The sequence below is a fragment of the Macrosteles quadrilineatus genome, unplaced genomic scaffold, assembly GCF_028750875.1.
Source record: "Macrosteles quadrilineatus isolate MER2022 unplaced genomic scaffold, UCM_ALF_1.0 Scaffold_21__1_contigs__length_2333173, whole genome shotgun sequence".
Taxonomy (NCBI): domain Eukaryota; kingdom Metazoa; phylum Arthropoda; class Insecta; order Hemiptera; family Cicadellidae; genus Macrosteles; species Macrosteles quadrilineatus.
This window is the reverse complement of record NW_026542614.1, coordinates 769,434-789,667: the sequence shown is the minus strand read 5'-3', so window position 1 is coordinate 789,667 and position 20,234 is coordinate 769,434. Positions and strand designations below refer to the sequence as shown.

The window sequence follows — 20,234 nt, the reverse complement described above, 5'->3', positions numbered from 1 at the left end:
CAACGTTGCCAATTCTACCAGGCCGCGGCCTGCCTGGAGTTAAAGATGGCCGTGGTTATAATGGTACAAAAATGTGTTTTATATAGTATTACTTTATAAATAATATGGGATATTGAAGAATAATATCACCAGTTACCATATTTTAGGTGGCTATACATGATATCCATTGGTATTGCTGCAAAAATAATAAGTTATCTAGATTTAGATTTGATATAGAGGGATAATTGGAGGGATTATTAGAACACGGACTAGGGATAACTAGGGATTTTTTGACGTTGGCCCAGGGATATTTTTTTCTTGCGGATGGAAACACTGGTCGCAATATTTGATCCCGAATTCCGACGGACATCTTCAAGCTGGCCATTTATTGACTAAAAACTTTTATATTGTAAATATTTATCTTTTTTATTTCTTTCCTTGTTTACAAGAAAATAGATGACTCGAGTGTTACAAACAATAGTTTTTAAGGAATAATGTGAAATAAGTTAATTTTTATAGGATAAAAAACGTAATCAACATGATAACTTAATAACATTAAGTAGTCCTACCAGACACTAACTTAGGTAAAGGTAAGTCACCAACAAGAATCTAAGATACAGCTTATTCGTAGGCTAATTCTGGATCATCAAGCAATATTGTAGCAAATGTTTGAATAGGCATTATCCCTAGGCTATTAGGATTGTCTCTTTTTCCCTTGTTTATGTAAAAATATTTGGCTGCACTTTAGTTTATGTCCTACATTCATTCAAATGAAAGATATTAATACAAGACTATTTAATATTTTGAATATTTCATTCCGTTAGTTAGGTTGAGTTTCACCCTAACATTACCCAAAATTGATATATGCCTAAGTTTATTGAATGAAATAATCAATATGACTGGGACGGGTGGCGTCGTCCTGTAATCCAGCTACTAGGAGGTCACGAATTGTGGATATTTATAGGCATGCACTGTGGATGCGATACTCCCTGGTGTGGATTAACGTCCGCACGAGTGAGTACTACGACTATCCGCAGTACTATCCTGATAATTAGACCAATTCGTATATACCAAGGCAATAATGTGGTTCGGATTCCACTATAAACCGTAGGTCCCTTAGTTGCCATTAGCTGTATGGGCTATTAATTAACAGCTGTGTCTAAGGAATGTCGGCCTTAGTCACTAACAAGACTACAAGATCGCGCCACTCATCCTGATCCTACACTCATTTCCATTCATACTTGGCTTAAAATACGGTACCTACTTTGTATGGTCGCCAAGTAATAAGTAAGAAAGTATTAAAGAAATATATTCATTGGAATGAGTGTAGGACGTAAAATTATGTGCTGTCAAATATTCTAGAGCTGTTTGTATTTGGTGTTTACAAGACTAGACTTGGATTATATAATTCATTGCTGATGACATCAATGTTAATTTTATAGATGATCCTGGAGCAAAGGCTGTAATTTGACCTGAACCCAAATTGGTCTCTATTTTAAATATTGTCTTGAACCAATAAGTTAAGAGGACTAACCTTTCTGGACGACATTGCCATCGACATCACTGCAGATGAGAGAGAAAGAGAGACCAGAGTTGTGGACCCTGGAGGCAATTACCATACTGCCGTGATAATGTTACTTGGTCTAACCATAACTTAAGTGAGGTGAGTCAACATTCTTTCCCCTTTGTGATAGATTCTAGGCTATGTTTGTTAACTAAGTTATTCAATGTTCAAATCGGTACTTTGGTAAGTATTATCCGGAAGCTACAGATAGGCTATACAGCGCTTTGCGGCGGTTATGTTAGGTTGGGTTATCATAAATGGAAAGAACATTTTTATGTCCTAGGCCTACTGTCCATATTTGGGTGGGTTCCATATTATCGACAACCATAGAAACTGATCCAAACTGAATCATTTGCATTTAGTGTTGAACAGAGTTTGAACAACTAATTATTTATATGTTTTATGGTAACTTTAGGGAAAATATAATGTGTAACACAAGTGCAAACTGCCTTTGCTGTACTCGAGAAACTTTCCACACTCGCCTACGGCTCGTGCGTAAACATTTCTCTTATGTGTAGCAAAGTGCCACTTCGCCCACTAGTTACCTACACAAATAAACTCTATTATTAATAGTTTTTGGTGGAACATAAGGATAATTAATTATAATCTTTATGCAAATTTATAGTTTTTTTTATAAAAATTTAAAACTAGGCCCCTACTTAAAATGTATTTGGATACATCTCGAAACATGTTGTTTGGAAATGTCTTAATTAGGCTAGAGCTTGCATTTTTGCAAATTGGGAAATAACAAATAATTAATGTTTAACACGTTCGCTACCGAGCGACGCACATATGCGTTGGTCCGGTCACTCCTACAGACCAAAAGGAATGATCATGACGTTGCTTACAGACCAAGTGATATAGGAATAACATTGCCAACAGACCAAAAGAGAAATATCGTTTAAATGGACAAATTGACTTCATATTAACCTTAAGTGAATTAGTAAGCAATAAATATTGTTTTTATTTATCGTTTAGAGCAACTTTTAAAACGCTGCATATATGCGTCGGTCAGTTTATTTAATGAAATCTAGATAAAAAGATTACCTACATTTTCGTTTCAATAGACCAGGCGACACACGTTTAAGCGTCGTTGTAAATTTGGTTGTTTCAAGCTTTTACACAAACAAATAAAGAAACTCCACCACTCGCCAAAACTGCAAAGGTTATAACGTTTACATCTGTTCTGAGATGTCGCGGAATGCCCAATGTAAACAACAATGTTGCCAACTGTTGTGTGACGTAACCAATCGTCATATCCACAGACCAAGCGACGCACATTTGCGGCAGATATCCTTCTAGACCGATACGATAAAATCAGGGCTTTAAAATAGACCGTTGCTAAGAAATACGCTGATTAATAACATTGAACACCGACGCAGGTGTGCGTCGTTAATCTATTTCAATGTGATCAGCTGACGCAAATATGCGTCGGTGGTCTATGCGAACGAAAATTCCATATAATTGTGGTAGCGAACAAGTTAAACCAATTTATTTTGTCTAAACCAAATTATTGTTACAAATTCTAATACTTGTACTAACTTGACCCAGATTTGCTCAAAAATTTTCCTATTAGCTATACCTATTTGAATATCGCAAATATAGAAAGGAGTGTACAGACTTGTATTATTTGTTGGACTAAAATTATTTGTATAACACTATTTTTTGCAATATTTCTGTACAGAACTGAAGCCTACCAGTAAAATGGGGGCGTTGTAATTAATATCCTCTGACATTGGAGAATACAGGGGAGAGGTGTCAGAGGAAGAGGAGATCGAGGATGGGGCGAAGTAAAGACTAAGATTGAAGAGAACTAACTAATGGTAAGTTTTGCCATTTACTTAAATTTAATACTTATAAATCCAGGGCCGTGTCCATTGCCCCCAAGCCTATGTCACATAACCCTCCTGAATTACTAGTATTTAACCAGCATTTTAACTCGAGAGGTGCCCAAAAATTTGCTTTTGTTTTTTAGGAAATGTAGGCTATATTTTTTGACACCATAATTATAATTTTTCTGAATATGTCATAGTTTTTACATTTGGTAAGTACTGAAACAACAATAATTTTAAGACAAATGGAAAAGCCCCTGTCAACAGAAGCAGTTGAAACAAAAAATTCTCATACATCAATAAGGTATTTAGTACAAGCGTGGTTCAATAAGACCTTAGAAGAATATAGAATAACACAATTTGTTGTGATAAATTTGATTTATTTTGCTATAATCTCCTTTTATTCAGCTCTATACACTTATCTTAAAGTTTCTCCAACCTCGTTCAAATTATGTCCAAATAAATAGTACCCTACAAACTTGAAAAGCCTTCAAAATACTCTTCTGTTTCAGTGATGACCAGCTCCATGGCAACTAAAAATGTCCGCACGTAGGCCTTGAAGCGCCCCTATCCCCACCACCTTCCGCCAGTCACTCGCCCGACAGGGCAGCAAAGAAAACTGTCAGATAATTTTGCCACACTCTGTACATTATATTTTGTCCTATACAAAATTGGTTATATGGGTCGGCACTTATGTATTGATCCAAACGATTACTGCAATTGTGGCAAAATTAAACGATATTGTCCTCGGTAATGACCAAATCGTGATTGCAGGGTCATCATCTTCATCTCCCAAGGTCGCCAGTGGTTAAAATTGTGGGCATCCTCGGAGCAATCGTGAACATCTTTCGCGGTTGCGAGGCCTGATTATCGTCACCCGCGATCGCTGGTAGTCGTAAATTTCGATCACGCAATCTTTGCAGACGCTTTCGGCTATCATGAGAATACAAGACAAACTTGGATTATTGTACCCCCTAATTCTAACAGATTGTGGGAAAATTAATTTTCCAAGAGAAAAAGCATTCTTTTGAGGCCCCAAGTGAGTCCCCTTCCCAGGCCGAAGCCCTTGGCAATCGCAGTGTCCACTGTTAGGGGAATACGGCCCTGATTTGGAGGCCTATGTTGGTGTGGGGCCTGGTGCAAACCGTCCCCCCCCCTCAGTACGCCACTGAGTAGCCTACATTAAATAATGATAGAAGTATGCATAAAAAGACTCTTTGTTCAGAATACTGATTTTAATATTAATTTTTGTTCTGTTATATCCTATCCAGGCTTGATGACAGGGTGGATGGCGATGGAGGCATGGAGGTTGGGGGAGAGGAGGCTGAAGAAGTGGAGACAAATCAGTTTGGATCCATTATGTTGATTAGTTTAACATTTATTTTGAACATCAGTATTTACATTTTTTTCTCATTTAGATTATTAAATTAAGATAATTTTATTGTTTTTATGAAGATGTTTTCTTACATTTTTAATATTTGTTTGTACTTCTGCCTGGTAAAAAAAATACTGTTTATTATGTTTGTTAAAATGATTACTTTCACTAACTTACCTTGTCTTGGGTAACAAGAGATATCTTGATATTTAACACGTTGACTGCGCGTGCCGACTTTAGTCGGCGTCGCCAGCGCTCCCAGGTGGCGCGCGCCGACTAAAGTCGGCACCAGACCAACAGAAATATATTGAGTCAGTGTGAGCTTAGCCTCAGACGGAGACGTTATAATCGTTGCCAGCCTGCCAGCTTAGAATGCGAGCTTTACTTTGGTGTAAGTTGGTACTAAAATTTCCCGTAAAATCCTGTCTGGCAATGCTTTTGTCCCGGTTTCGGGGATTTTTTCTCTTCAACCCACATTACAAAGACACTGGATACGGATCCGTGCAGTGCTGCTACCTTTGGGTGTTTCAGTGAACTACATCCACTCTCGGGGTAACGCAGCACAGTCACCACTGCTCTTTTGTGATTCGTCAGACTGAAATATTTGAATGCCAATTGCGTTCGCTGATTCGGTTGCGCGCCGGGGCTTCGCCCGCCACTGGGGAGCGCCTGTAAAGTCGGCGCGCGCAGTCAACGTGTTAACTAGCAGGGTGCCTGTTCTATGGGCGGGGATTGTATAAGTCAGTAGAAACCTTCTTATATTTCGATACTTGGTAAATTAATCATTTCCAACTTTATATAGTATAGATCGCTATTCCTGTATTGATGTACTGAAATGAATAAAATTATATGAAATGAAATGTTGTTTTTTATATATTTTGATAACACACTATTAAAAAGGCATAACAATATTCTAGAGTTTATAACAGCTAATGTTTGTGTTTTTATTAATGATTTATTGTGACTTTTGAGTGATTGAAGGATTTGTGATTTGGTTTTAAGGAGATTGATGTACCTAATTTTTTTAAATCTATATATCTATACTTATTTAATACTTATTAAATACGCAAGCAGGTTTTTTGTGACAATTACTTCTCCGAAATTACTTAACCGATTGACATGTTTTTGGTGTCATTGGAAAGAGCATAACGTGAAGTTGTGCAAGAAACTTTCTTTTTAGGGAAATAATTAGAGAGTGAGGACCTGGGGCCCTTTAAAGTTTTGTATTTCTCCATAAGATTAACATGGGAAACAAACATTGTTATGAAACTCCAGCTGTTGTCAGAAATTTAAAGTGAGAAGAAGAACATATGTTAATTGTAAAATTGTGACAGAGAGGTTATGCAGAAAATCAGGTAGTTAATGGTTATTTGGTGCTATTAAAATAAAGACTGAAATTTGTAAACGTACTGGCGACAATGGGTGATACCACGCAAACTACATTATCATTGACAAAGACCAACATTGAGAACCTATTGCGACTATAAGTGGGAAACATTTCTACAACACACTAAAAGCCCATGGTGGAAGGAAAAAACATAGGTGTGCTATTCCCGTCCTTGTATTGCAAACAAAAGATCACCTGATTGTAACTGTCAAATTAGTATGTATTTGTTTTGATTTGATTGTTAATGTTTTTTTTTTTATAAAAACACACATTATAAAAACAATAACAACCAAATCAAAACAAATACATATACTAATTTGACAGTTATAATGAGGTGATCTTTTGTTTGCAATCCAAGTGACGTCAGAATATGACAGGAATAGCACACCTATGTTTTTTCCTTCCACCGTGCTAAAAGCCAGATCAGCTTTTGTAACATGATAAAATATTTACAAGAAATGTTTGATTATGTTGAACTGGCAAGTACATTGTGAGTATTATTATTAGTTACGTAATCTTTGGGTTGACTCTTTTAAACTCATCGGAATTTATAACTTATATTTGTTCTTAAACAAGTTATTTGTTTTTAAATAACTCCTTTATGTACTTCTTTGCGATTGCTCGATTTCGAGCAAAATATACCTAGTTCAATTTATGGGTCAACTTTTTTTTATAAGAACCGGGTTTCGTTATTCATGTAACTATTGGAACACTTTTTATTATAGTATCCATAATAAGAGTAAAAAAATTAAACATAACTAGAAAACACCACGTAGGATTCGAATCAGCTGCTTGATATTGACATTTTGTGGACATTGTGTGACTATTTTTATATATTTCAATCTACTGATGAGGGAATTAAATTAAAAACAATTTATTTAGTATAGAAAGTATAGTTGACTTCCAATTAAAAGGTTTATTATAATAAAATAACTGGATTTGTAATAAAACAACTATTATTATAATAAAAAGCTAGTGACGTCATTTTTTATGTTTATGAACCATACCGTTTCTGTTCTAATATCGGTGAACAGTTACAGTAATTCCTTTTACCTACGACCTTTTTTAAAGTAGCCGTTTCAGTTAAGTCCTTTAATACGTCAACAGCTGATCTTGTGTCTTTGTTTTTGTGTCAAATACTGCGTCCATAAAGATTACATAAAAATTTTTAGAGCCAGTGGGGGGGATTCCTTAGAGAGTTTTTTTAACGCCATATAGTTGTTAGCACTCACCGATATATGGTCTTTATCACCATGCAAAATTTGAAAATGATTACTTCAGCCGTCTTGGAGGAGATTGCGTATTACGAAATGCATAAGAGTCGACGTATAAGAGCTTCGCTCAATGAGTTATACGATTTTAGATTTTTTTTACATAGAGTAGGTAAGGTGTTTACATATTTCCAGCACAAGGAACCATTTTGAACAATATTTTTGAAGATTTTCAGTGTTTGTTCTTGTGTCTGGGATATGGATGTCACTCAAATAGCCACCCTGGAAAATATACCACACAAACTGACCTTGTGAAAATAGGGTTAGGAAAGTAAAAAACTGTCATTGTTAGTGTCAGCCCGGTTTTCTGGCTAGTCAAACTAGCCCATAACTGAATAAGTTACACACACTTACCATGGTTGGAATATGCAGGCAACCTTGTGTTTGCATTGAACAGTATGACAGAACAAAAACCAATAATTTTGTGATAAATGCAAACATCATCTATACAGTAATGAGAATTGAGAATCAAAGATTCATAATTATAATTAATAATTAATAATTCAGTAATAGAGTAAACAAACAATAAATCTTCATAAATAAAATTAGAGTTTTGTCTGCAAATTGCTCAGAATTATATATTAAAACGTTTTTTATTAGCTCGCTTATTTCTTGTCTGGTACAAATTTTGCAATCAATTTTATACTAAGTTCCCGATGAGCTAGAGACTTGAAACTTGAAACATAGCTCACAAATGGATAACAATGCAATATTATATCATTTAATTTTCATATTTCCCTTGTGCTACTCCCCATGGGCTTTTTTTTATTAGCTCGCTAGTCGCTTTCCTACAAATTTTGATATCAATTTTAAACAAAGTTCCCGATGAGCTAGAGACTTGAAACTTGAAACATAGCTCCCAAATGGATGACAATGCAATATTATATCATTTAATTTTCACATTTCCCTTGGCTACGCCCCATGGCCTTCCAAATTTTCCATGTTTACATTTTGAAAGAATGTGAATTAAGTCATCTGTAAATTTTTTTTAATACTAAATAATATAATTCACAATTTTGATATGGAAAAATAATAAAACATTTGCTATTTAAATTAATAAATAACTGGTACTCCAGCCCCATCTTCAAACTCTCTAAGAGTCCTCCACTTCTTCCTTGTCCTCCTTAGACACATGCTGCTGGCCCTTAACGTCGCACAAAAAGGTTTCTTCGATTTTTCTGTTAGGCGTTCTGCCATTGCTCTTAAGGGCACGAGACGCTCTCAAAGGTCGCATTTCCCTCATAAGAATTACATTGAAAACAAATTTAAAAACAAAAACAGCTGTACATAAAAATAAACTCACCAGCTTTTTTGGAGTAAGTATTTATGTTTGTAATATGTATGAGGTTATAAACAAATCCAAACAGTTAATCAGTTTTGTTGGAAGAACAGAAAATGTCTTGAATTTAAAGGAGAAATATTGAAGACAGGAGGAGGAGACAATTAATAGGAAATCTTATACTTATGAGAAGAGTAGAGGAGAGGCCTGGTCTCACAGTAAGGAATCCAGGTACGCAATCACTTGGGGAGATGAATCTTTTTGCCAGTTATGCTAAGCAACTTGTTTTGGAAGTAAATAAAAAAACCATGAAGAATATACACATCGTGTTGTCACAGTGGTAAAGTAAACCTACCTAAAGTCAGATCAAAGAAATACATGCAAGAAATGTTTACTGGTATCAGCTTTAAGTCGGGAAACATTTGTAGAAAACACTAAAAAATAAGGCCGGGTCCTAAAAATGCTAAAATATTTTTACAAGAAACGTTTATTTATAATTTCAAAGCAGTATTAAATAGCGTGAGTATTTCAATTAGTTACCTTAGCATTTAGTCGGGTCTTTTAAACTCATCGAAAATTATGACTGTTATTACTGTAGTTTTAAAATAACTCCTGCATAATACCGGTACTTGACAATTGCTCGATTTCGAGCAACAGGTACACTAGTTCCTGTTAAAATTACTGTTCAAAAGTTAATGAAACTTTTGAGATTTTACCTATTAAATAGGCCTACCACTATCATCGCTTACCTATGATAAAGGTTGTTGACAAGCTAATGGGAGAAAGTATGTGTCAGATTGCCGATACCGTTTATTTTGCATTTATGAAAACAGCTAATTTGAACTAAGCAGCAAAAAAAAACTGTGATACGCAATGAGAAATGTCAAAGTAGGATTGTGTTATCTTTACGTTTCTAATTTCATGAATAATTTGTGATATTTTGTGAATTTTTATAATTTTTTTCTCTATTGTTTAGGTGAAGTGGTAGAACATAATGGCTATGTTTATGTAAACTGTAAATTTAAAGAAGCAAATTTTATCAAACTGTGTCCTTCCCCATTGCATAGGTACACAAAGCTTGAGTATAACTCTTGAGTATATATGTCTATACTCCTGTTATCCATGGTACCAACTACAATAAGCATTTTATACTTGTATGCCAACCCCATAAGAAGGACGGGTACTCTGCTAGTAGATTGGTATATTTATAGTTAGTAGGTAGGCCATACATTCAATCTAATACATAATTATATGAAAAGAAACTCAAATAAACCTTAGATTTCCTACATGCCTCTGTCTTAATCTGATATAGACGCTTGAAATAGATTTAACATCCAAACACATTAAAAACTGGAAAATAAATTATAAATATGTGGAGAGTATAAATACTTAAGATTTAAAACGAAAAACGTTGGGTGCATGCAATTGATAATAATACATTAGTTCAATAGGTGAAGGTAATTGAAAATTTGTGTATTTTTACATTTCATACATTAGAAGCCGAAACAACTCAAACAAGTCTTATCTCAATTGCTGTCTATCTCCCAGCAATATACAATGCCCGAGCGGAAATGCCGGAAATGCCATTGATATCATGAAGGCTCCTCCAACGATGTGAGCCTCCCAACGGCTACAGTTGCGGTCAACCTAGTACTGTACTTTTATGATTCAAATTGTCTAGGTAGGTCAATGCGGAACTTTGGCACGTTATTAAAATAATACTTGTACTGTAATAATCATTTCAAATATGTATAAATAACAAATCAAAAATTATTTGATAGCTTACTTTACTTCAAACAGAGACATATATTAATAACGTAATTAATTATTGGTTTTCAACCGAAATATTAATTTAGGCCTAAACAACCTTAGGACGTTGACCCCCCCCCCCCTTTCGAGGGTGCGTTTTAACTGCGAGGCGCAGTTCGTATGATAAGGACCGTTTCCCGACTGTACCACAGAAACTATATACTAACTGGGGCCCATTTGATAATGAAGTACATAATATTATTAGTAAATCAGCTGATCGACAATGCAAATCTAATGGAAATTACCAGTTGTTGTAACTTGTAATTTGTAGTTTATTATGAAATGGGCTACGCAGGATATGAGCATGTATTGTATATGTGACGACGTCTTAACTTGACTGGAGACGGGACTAGTGAGAATAAAAACTACATCCAAGTCCAAGTCTATATATGACTGTTATTCGCTAAATCAATAAAACAAGCCGTTAACGTAATCTTTATTGCTTTCATTAACAAAGTGTACTATTCCTCCTGTAGTTGCCCGATTGCATTGCGCCTATGGCCAGGGATTAGGTCCACCCTACGATTGCACCGACAGCCCTTTATACAGTACTGTGACATTGCCTAACCACACAGGTTATAGGGGTACCCGTTAGTACTAATGTTTGCATACTTTTAATCTTTCAGTAGAGTATTAAAATGTTCTAACGCGGTAAAACTGATTTGTTTATTAAATAACAAACATTATCAGGTTGATTATACATTGCACGAAATAATACGTAAAACATAAATTGCTTATCGCCGAATACACAAAGTCCATTAACAAGTCTGGAAAATCTGCGTTAGTGAACTATATATAGGTAGCCATAGATGAACTAATATTAAAATTAGTATATTATTAGTTCTTACTATGGCTACCCGAAAATTGTCCTCATAATGGTCACTGTCACTAGTACTTTTGGTTGAATAAGGCCTTCAAGAAATTTTGGATAAGTCACAGACTCCAAATTAGAGGCGTGCGTACACAGAGAGCTTCTTTCTAATTTTTATTCTGGTCCAAAAACTGTAAGTTGAATGGCCTTTGTGAAAAACGCGTAATACATTAATAAAATTTGAGTAAAACTAAAGTGTTAAATAGTCGATGGGATTACGTTAATTCAACTTTACAAGTATCTACCATTTATTATGTATACCATATACGAGAGAGGTCATCCAGTGGCCAAAAACTCGACCAAAATAATCTGCTATAAGGTACAGAGTTCTCTACTTCCACCCCGCACTGTAAATAAAACATTATTGGAATTTCTTCCATTTGTTTTGATTTTCTGTTTATGTTTCGTTGTCATTTCGTCACCAGCATGGCAACCCATATATGGCCCATATGCAAATTTGTTTAAACTAGTAAACACGTCGCTCGAAATCGAGCAATTGCAAAGAGGTAAAGTAGTTATTTAAAAACAAATAAAAGTCATCATAATTTCCCATGAGTTTAAAAGACTCAACTCATAGATTACGTACCTAACAGTTCCATATAAACAACATTTCTTGTAAATATTTTATCATTTTTCAAAAGCTGATCTGTTTTTTTATGTTTCCCACTATAGCCGTAATAGGTTGTCCGTGTTGATCATCGTCAATGATAATGTATGGCTGCATGGTACCACCCATTGTCGCCAGTACGTTTACAAATTTCAGTCAATTCTTTATAGCGATAATATTTTGTTTACATGACTAAGAACTACCCTACTACCTGATTTTCTGCTTAACCTCTCTGTCGCAATTTTATTTGCATGAATTGGCATTCATTTGGCTAGTTACTGTTATATCGTAAATTATATTTACCTGAAAAAAATGCAGAATTGAAAGGCCTAATGTCGTCCAGATGGTTTTTTGTTTCCCTTAAATGGGAATAATGAGAATCCTTCAATAAAAGTTGTATTAAGGTTTCTTGGATGTAGTCACATTCTTTTAAAATCCCTTGACTTTTATGAAAACACTAGCAGAGTACCCGTCCTTCGTACGGGGTTGGCATATAAGTATAAAATGTTTATTGCAGTTATGCTCATAAGCTTTCTGATTGCAATGGGGAAGGACACAGTTTGATAACATTTGCTTCTCTAAATTTAAGGTATACTATAGTATTACACATCTACCATAGCCATAATGTTCTACCACTAAAAAAATATTATTAAAAATTCTCAAAATATCACAAATTATTCATGAAATTAAAAACAGAAACATAACTGTAATCAATCCTTCTTTGACAGTTCTCATTGCGTATCACAGTTTTATAAACGCAAAAGAAATAGTGCTGCACCCTGTTGGTAAATCTAATAACTTTTTAAGGCTTTTGCATATCATAGAACAAACCTTTTTATTTGAAACAGCCGACTAAATTCTTTTATTCCCTTTAAATATGAATACTCATAAGATTAACATGGGGAACTACAGAGCCACTGGGGCGGAGCCCGAAAAGATTTTTTAAATAAGAATATGCATATACATTTATGTTAATCATGTAAGCTATCATTGTGCCAAATTTCAGCCCAGTCCGTCCAGTAGTTAATGCGTGATTGAACTTCAAACACACAAACAAACACACACATACGGGGTTTTACCGAATACTCGCAAACACCTAATTGTGGCATCTTTCAACCTGCGGCCACCAGTGGATGAAGGAAGGTGGTAGAAACATGTCTGCATCGATATTTTTAATGAACACTCCATTTTAACATCTAACATTCCAGTTTTTAAATTGTGGCACCATGCCACAAATCGGTATATATCAACAGTGTGTGGACAGGATGCCACTAATGCGTTGTAGTGCTTGAGCGGTGTGTGCGCCCCCCCTACTTCTCGCGTGCGCTGTTGCCAGTTCTCCGTTCTAGTTCCTTCATTCCGTTCTGTATTCATGTGGCTATGCCCTAGCCGCTGTAGCTCATTTCCCGCGCTCATGACGTCGTCTTTTATTAGTGTAAGGATTTTATATGAAGTTTTTTTCAAAGCTCCAATAATTTTTACAATTAATGGATTTAAAGTCAATGGACCAAATGAAATGTCGTGAGGATTACATAAAACTACATGCTATTTTGTTGATATTTTATCGTCACATTGTATGTATGGTTTACGAACTGAGATACTTGGAATAAAGGCCTTAATGTGCTGGGTAAATTGTCAGTTTCATGGGAATATACAAGAAATCTATTCTATCTATATATTAATTACGTAAGCCGATTCTTTGCGTCAAAATTGTGGGCGACTGGGAAGTCGTAGAATGACGTGAGAGGGCTCAAATTAAAGGTCTTTATCCCGTGACGGCGGGAAAAATAGTGAAATTCCCAAAATCTTAACACAAAATTAGATATAACGTAAAATGTTCTCCATAAGAATAGCATTATAAGGCATTTACTGCTGATTTTTGTTTACTTCAATCCAGCTGATCGTGATTTTATCATTAGCAAGTAAGCTTACATTTGGATTACTCATTTGCCAGTCAATTCTGCAATGTAATGTATACTATATAAAACCAACTATATAAAGGGATAATGTTACCTTTAATAATCAAGACTTTTTAGTTATGTCAAAGTTGAAATAAATTGTTTTCAAGATTTAAGAAACGATTCAAGATTAAAAGAAGATCTTCTTTGTTTTTATTTCAAAACATATGTAAAAGATTTATTCCAATTTTTTTTTTAATTTACTAACATTTATATTTGAGATTTATTGTAGTGTTTAATCAATATTGTGTATGAAGTGGAATAACCTCAACGGTTACTCTTAGAAAACAATTTGGGAATAGAGATGAAGTAGGTTCGTACAGGTATTTAAACGAACCAAAAATATTTATGTCGTGATTAGTTTCGATAACTGGGTAATGGAACCCTAACTAGCCGCAAAATAGTTAGTAATTAGACGTTGACTAGGCCCTTTTTTGGTAGAATATGTAAATCAATCGCACCTTTAGGAGGATTAACACCACATACTTACACTAGGCTAATAGTGGTTTTTTAATGTTGATCACAAACAAATTTAGGTCCAAGTTCTTTCAATGGGATGCCTTTACTTAAGAATAATTTTGTTAAACCTTTACAAAATGAGCATAGACTTAGAAATAATAACTGGGTAGGGTATCTCAACACACCATTTTTTGCCTTTTCTTATTTGACGAAGACAATTTCCAATACTGTATTTCAATCGGGGAAGCCTTGTTATCAGCATTAACCAAAAAACCAAAGCTACCTTAATAAACCAATATTTATTCATAAACATGTTTGCTGCCTTTAGCAGTTAAACCTCTGGAATCGTTCAAATTCTTTATTGAACATAACGTCATCAACAAAAGCAAACAAAGACAAACAACAAACTGTTTTGTTATTTTTGCACAAAAGATATGTTGTAGTGGGATATCTAGGCCTATCCTGACATATAGATAATTTGATTCTGAGTTTGTTTAAATATTCCAACAATAATTCCTTTTCCGTAGCTTTTTAGGGACTATGTCCCTACAAGCCACTAGTTTACGTTAAAATACGCAATAAGTATGACTCCGTTTTTTCTGTATGCATATAATTAATTCATGGTAATGTAAAAGTATGCGTAACGAATTTTTCACCTCACTATGATGTTTTTAGCTGTTTTACATACATTTAGCTGGTTTATATTGGTGGCTGAAAGTTACGTTTTGCTGGCCATGCCAGCTGTCATCGTCATATGGGGACCGAGCAGGGGTTTACATCCCTAGGGCCGCAAAATCACTTGTTCGCCTATTTACTTAAAACATTAATGTATATTAAATGCACAAGCAGTATCCATGGCATTGCAATAGACTTGTTTTTTGTCACAGCTGCCTAGACAACTATTTATTGTTATTTTTGATTTTGCTGATTCCTCAAAATATTTCACATAAATAAGAGGGACGTTATATTGCAAAACATACTTGGGTGAAAAATAGTGCTCGTACCACGAGCCAAAATGGGTTTGCAGCTCTCGATCGTTTCACGTTCTCGACTTCGTCCCGAACTTAAAACCCGATATCGAGTCGGCAAAACCTCACTGTAGGCCCTAGGTACGAAATATACTATTTTTTTACGGTGGATTTAGAGACCCAAAGATTCTCACCCCGTTGCGAAGCATGGGCAGATAGTTAGTTATAAGATTATAAAGTCTTTACTGTTTTGTCTGTACATTGCGTAGACTCATGAAGTGTTTGGTTATTTTTACGTTGTATATAATAAGATAGCCGAAACGAGTCTTGTGTATATATCTGTACGTTTGTTTGATTCTTACTGTCATTGTGCCTGTAACGCCAAAATTCCAATTCACGTGTCCTACCTTGGGAAAACTAGAGTACCGTTCATGATCCAAATAGTTTTGTAATTGTTTGAATAAATTTGCCAAGTTTGATCGAAATATATCCATAAACAAGCAAACTACAACATTTTACAATATTATTTATAAGAATAACTAGGGAATTTTAAATTTACAATTTTTGAATTTGTCCTGTTACCAATAACCGTCCAAAAACACTTTGATATACTAAATTATTTGTTTTCTAAGCTATTTAAAAAGGTCTGGATATAAATTGGGAAATTTTGTATTTTTAAGGTAACGTTTTTCTCCATTTCATATATTAGTAACAATATGTATAGTATCAAATTCAGTAATAACATTGACTACTGTATTTAAACCTTAACACAAGTGTTTATATATTCATTGAGGCTACTGGTGCTACCGCTGATGGCTTATGCATGTGTACGTTAGTAGCTAGCAGACAATTTGCCAACTAGGAACATGAAATCAGCTGTTCCCCGTCCTCACTGTCGCGGTTGCTCGCCTAGCATGTCAACAGCTGACTGCTGTAAAAATTGGATGAGGCGACAGTAACTTTTTCTAGTACGCTTCTTTACCATGGCATCTGCCAATTCAATTTTATCCTAAAAAATGTATACACATCTCTAAGATTTGTTGCCAACTAACAAGCAATTTAAATAAAAAAAAAAACTATTGTTAATCATCCTGCAAAACTGCTAATAATTCATGATCAAATTTTCATCAGAATTCCGTTATAAATCAACGATCACATAAGACCAATAGATGGAGCACATCTATATAACTAACATACAAGCAGTTGAAGCCAGGTCCGCCATCTTAGTGCAGGTTAGAAGTGGTAGATGCCAATGAAAACGGCACCAAAACTCAATGTCCAGCTTCAAAATAACTTGACATTTAGACTAAAGGTAAATCGTTGACACTTCGTGTGTAAGATGTCAATTAGTCTAGGACACTATTGGTTCTAATTAAAAGCTCAAAAGTTTATATTTTCTATTTTAAATCTTGAAATAAAGTCGGTACTTTTAAATGAGTTTTTAAATATGACATAACAAAGTTCGTCGGCTGCTACTGTTTTTATTTCTTCGTCAGGTAAGTAAAAAAACTGTGGATTTTGTGGCTAAAGAGCTCAATTTCTTGGATTATATATTTTTTTAAATTTTTATAAAGGAGAGTTGTATAAAGAGTTTCAGAAACCATCTTGTGACTTTGAAAATTTTTACATTGTAAACCAAACGCTAAACCTTTAACACACTTTAATACGATATAGATACATATATTAGTAGTATAAAAATGTTACGAATCATGGTTCCGATGTATGATGAGGGTGGTTAGTTGGCAAATGCCTCAAACATAGCTCTCGCCTCTTTGTATGTAGCTGGGTGAATGGGGTCAATCACTCTCACCCCTTGAGGCAGTCAGCAACCCTAGGAATGTTACGATTTTGTTCTGGTGTTTTTTCTTTGGTTAAGTTTGAAAGCATAACACTAACTTTAGTCTGCGCTAGTATCTACTTTATGATGGACACAAGTGCTAATGCTATGGTTATATGCTTTCTTTAAACAAAGCCCGTGTTAACCGTAAACGTAAAGACTTGCGACGTTTGCTTTTGATTAATAGCGTGTTGCAGAAAGCTAGAAAAGTGTTTTTACAGGAGGCATTCTATGGTGATAGTTGTAATAGTAGAAAAGCAAATTAAGTATAAAATATTTTTATTTCAAAACAGTGACCCGGATATTGTAATTGAGACATATAAGGATGTGTATGAGTGTTGAAATAGAAAGTTGTTATTTGTGATTGAGGAACACAAGTTTCACATATCCTTGAGCGAGTCTATTTGTACTAAAATTGACGAAAACAAACTTTCACTTTCACCTCCTGGAGGCAAATAAAACCCTTAAAACCCCTGCCTGCGATGGTAGGAATCACTCAAGCTCGTAGAGTCAACACTCCGACAATCTACATCTGAGCCCTGAGACACCTCCGAGCATCTACCATGGACCCACAGGACCTGAAGGAGCAGCTAAACAGCGTCAGACAGCCACAGTACACACGGTTGTCCGACCTGAGGACTGGGATGCTGTACAGAGTCGTCAAGTTCGATCGCTGCACAACGAGACTTGGAGAGGCTATCTCAGCAACGTTGGAGGGACTCATTGGAGATGATTTTTATCTTCGAGTCTTCCTACCGGACCGCTTCAAGACAGTTCTACCAGATGAGGTGATAAACGCCTACAACAGCGAGGACATCGCTAGATTGACGCTGCAATACCTGGGGCGTGGAAAGGGTATAGAATTTGTATAACATGTAATAATGTAACTGAATAAAATTTTTATCATACAAAAAATACCTTCCTTTATTTGTGTTACTCCCCATAGTTATTTAAAAATACTGCTAGTGTTTATGTAGAACCAGTGTTAATCATGGATCCAAGGTGGAAACATCCATTCTCAGCAATCATAGCAGGCCCTTCAGGCTGTGGAAAGTCTCATTTCGTTAGTAAATTTATTGAATATATGGGTGTTATATGTGATACAGTGTTTAAAAATGTGTATTGGCATTACGCCGAGTGGCAGCCAGGTTATAACTTGGAAAGTGTTGTGTACAAAGAAGGTATTCCAAATATGAGCGACTTTGATGGTTCTGAGCCAAGCTTAGTTATAATTGATGACTTGATGAGGGAATCAGATAACAGAGTGGTTGATTTGTTCACAAAAGGGTGTCATCATAGAAACATAAGTGTATTTTTCATTACACAGAACCTATTCCACCAAGGTAGGGGACAAAGAGATATATCGTTAAATGCTCATTATATAGTGTGTTTTAAAAATCCTAGAGACAAGGCTCAAATAAGACATTTAGCTCAGCAAGTGTATCCAGAAAACCCAAGATTTATTCAGGATGCCTACAATGATGCGACAAAAGCACCTCATGGTTATTTGTTACTTGATATGAAGCAATCAACACCTGATGAAATTAGGTTCAGAACAAGCATATTCCCTAGTGACATAAATAATTATGTTTACGTTCCTAAAAACAATAGAGGAAAGTGAATATAAGTCAAGTGTTTGTGTTTTACTACTTCAGTCTATCGCCATGTCTCAAGCGATCAAAAAGAATATTAACTTGTTACGAGCGATCTCGCTCATGACTCCCAGACAACGTAAAAGTGTTTTAAAAACAGCTGACAAGGACTTGATTCAGTCAGTCTGTGAGTGTGCTTACAATCTGTTGCAAGGTAATGTTAGTGTTACTCCTCAAGTAAAACAAAAACTATCTAAATATAAAGCAGTGCTAAGAAGATTGGTGAAGAAAGGTGAAAAGTTCAAAAGTAAAAAACGATTTATTGTTCAGCAGGGAGGTGGTTTTGTACTACCAATACTTTTAAGTGCAGTGCTACAAGCTATCCTTAACTAAAAACCTATAATGGAACACGCAAAGAAAATGATAATTATTTCTCCTGACGATCTACAAAGAATGCAAGCAAACCCCGAAACCCATGTGAAAAGTTCAGGTAACAAATGTGATACCGTTAGTGAATTGGATCGTGAAATGTTGAGTCTGCTTAATAACAAGAGTCTTAGCGATCAGGATAAATGGAGTCAATATCAGCAGGTGTTGCAAAGGTATTTGCATTTTGCGAGTCAAAAGCGAAAGCCTGTTCAGATACCTATCATTGATTTGGAAACACATAAGCACAAGTCTTTAAATACAGATGAGTTGGTTGAAACATTTCCTAAAACATATAAGTCTGATGTTAAAAATTTACTAAGACATATTGGGAAACACCAGGATAAGATAGAATGGAATGATAATGGATTAGTTTTTATTGATGGAGTTGTAGTGGAAAATACCAATATAATTGACTTGTTGCATGATATAATAAGAGCAAGGAAAGCTACTCAGCCGCAGGGATGGAAACAGTTTATGCATGCTCTAAATGATATAAGTACACCTATTGAGTTCATAACCAACCCATTTGCACGAAACTACTATGAAAGACTCAAAGGTTATGTTTCACCAGCAGATAAAAGTATCAAGCCGATGTCAAGTGGAACTTCTGTGAGAAAGTTCGGTGAGAACTTGAACTCTTCTGAGTTCAAGTTCTCACCACGTACACTGCGACCATTGTTTAGTGCCCAAGAAGAATTTGGATCACCTTCAAGATCGACCCCACTTTCAACATCATTTGCGCGTAGAAATAGAAAGCAAAAGTGGGACAGCTTTAGGCTCGACTAGATGTCAACAGATTTAGCAACTATCTATTATGACCCTGCACACCCAGCCGGATATCGTGGAGTTGTACCGTTATTGGAAGCAGCGTCTGCAAAGAAGAAAACTGTAAAGGAATGGTTACAATCTCAAGATACATACACACTTCATAAACCAGCGAGAAAAAGATTTCCCAGGAATAGGTATGCAGTGTATTCAATCAATGAACTCTGGCAATGTGACTTAAATGATATGAGA

At 35.3% G+C, this 20,234-nt stretch overlaps 1 long non-coding RNA gene across 2 annotated transcripts; it reads left to right on the top strand.

The window, feature by feature from the left end:
* The first annotated feature begins 337 nt into the window (after window positions 1-337).
* LOC129005415 (uncharacterized) lies at window positions 338-4,821 on the top strand. 2 transcript variants are annotated; one of them, XR_008491823.1, is made up of 4 exons: window positions 338-563; window positions 1,422-1,642; window positions 3,228-3,366; window positions 4,647-4,821. It is a non-coding gene; the product is annotated as an uncharacterized LOC129005415 (long non-coding RNA). The 2 variants fall into 2 exon arrangements; XR_008491822.1 differs by lacking the exon at window positions 4,647-4,821 and having other exon boundaries at window positions 3,228-4,017.
* The last annotated feature ends 15,413 nt before the right edge of the window (window positions 4,822-20,234 follow it).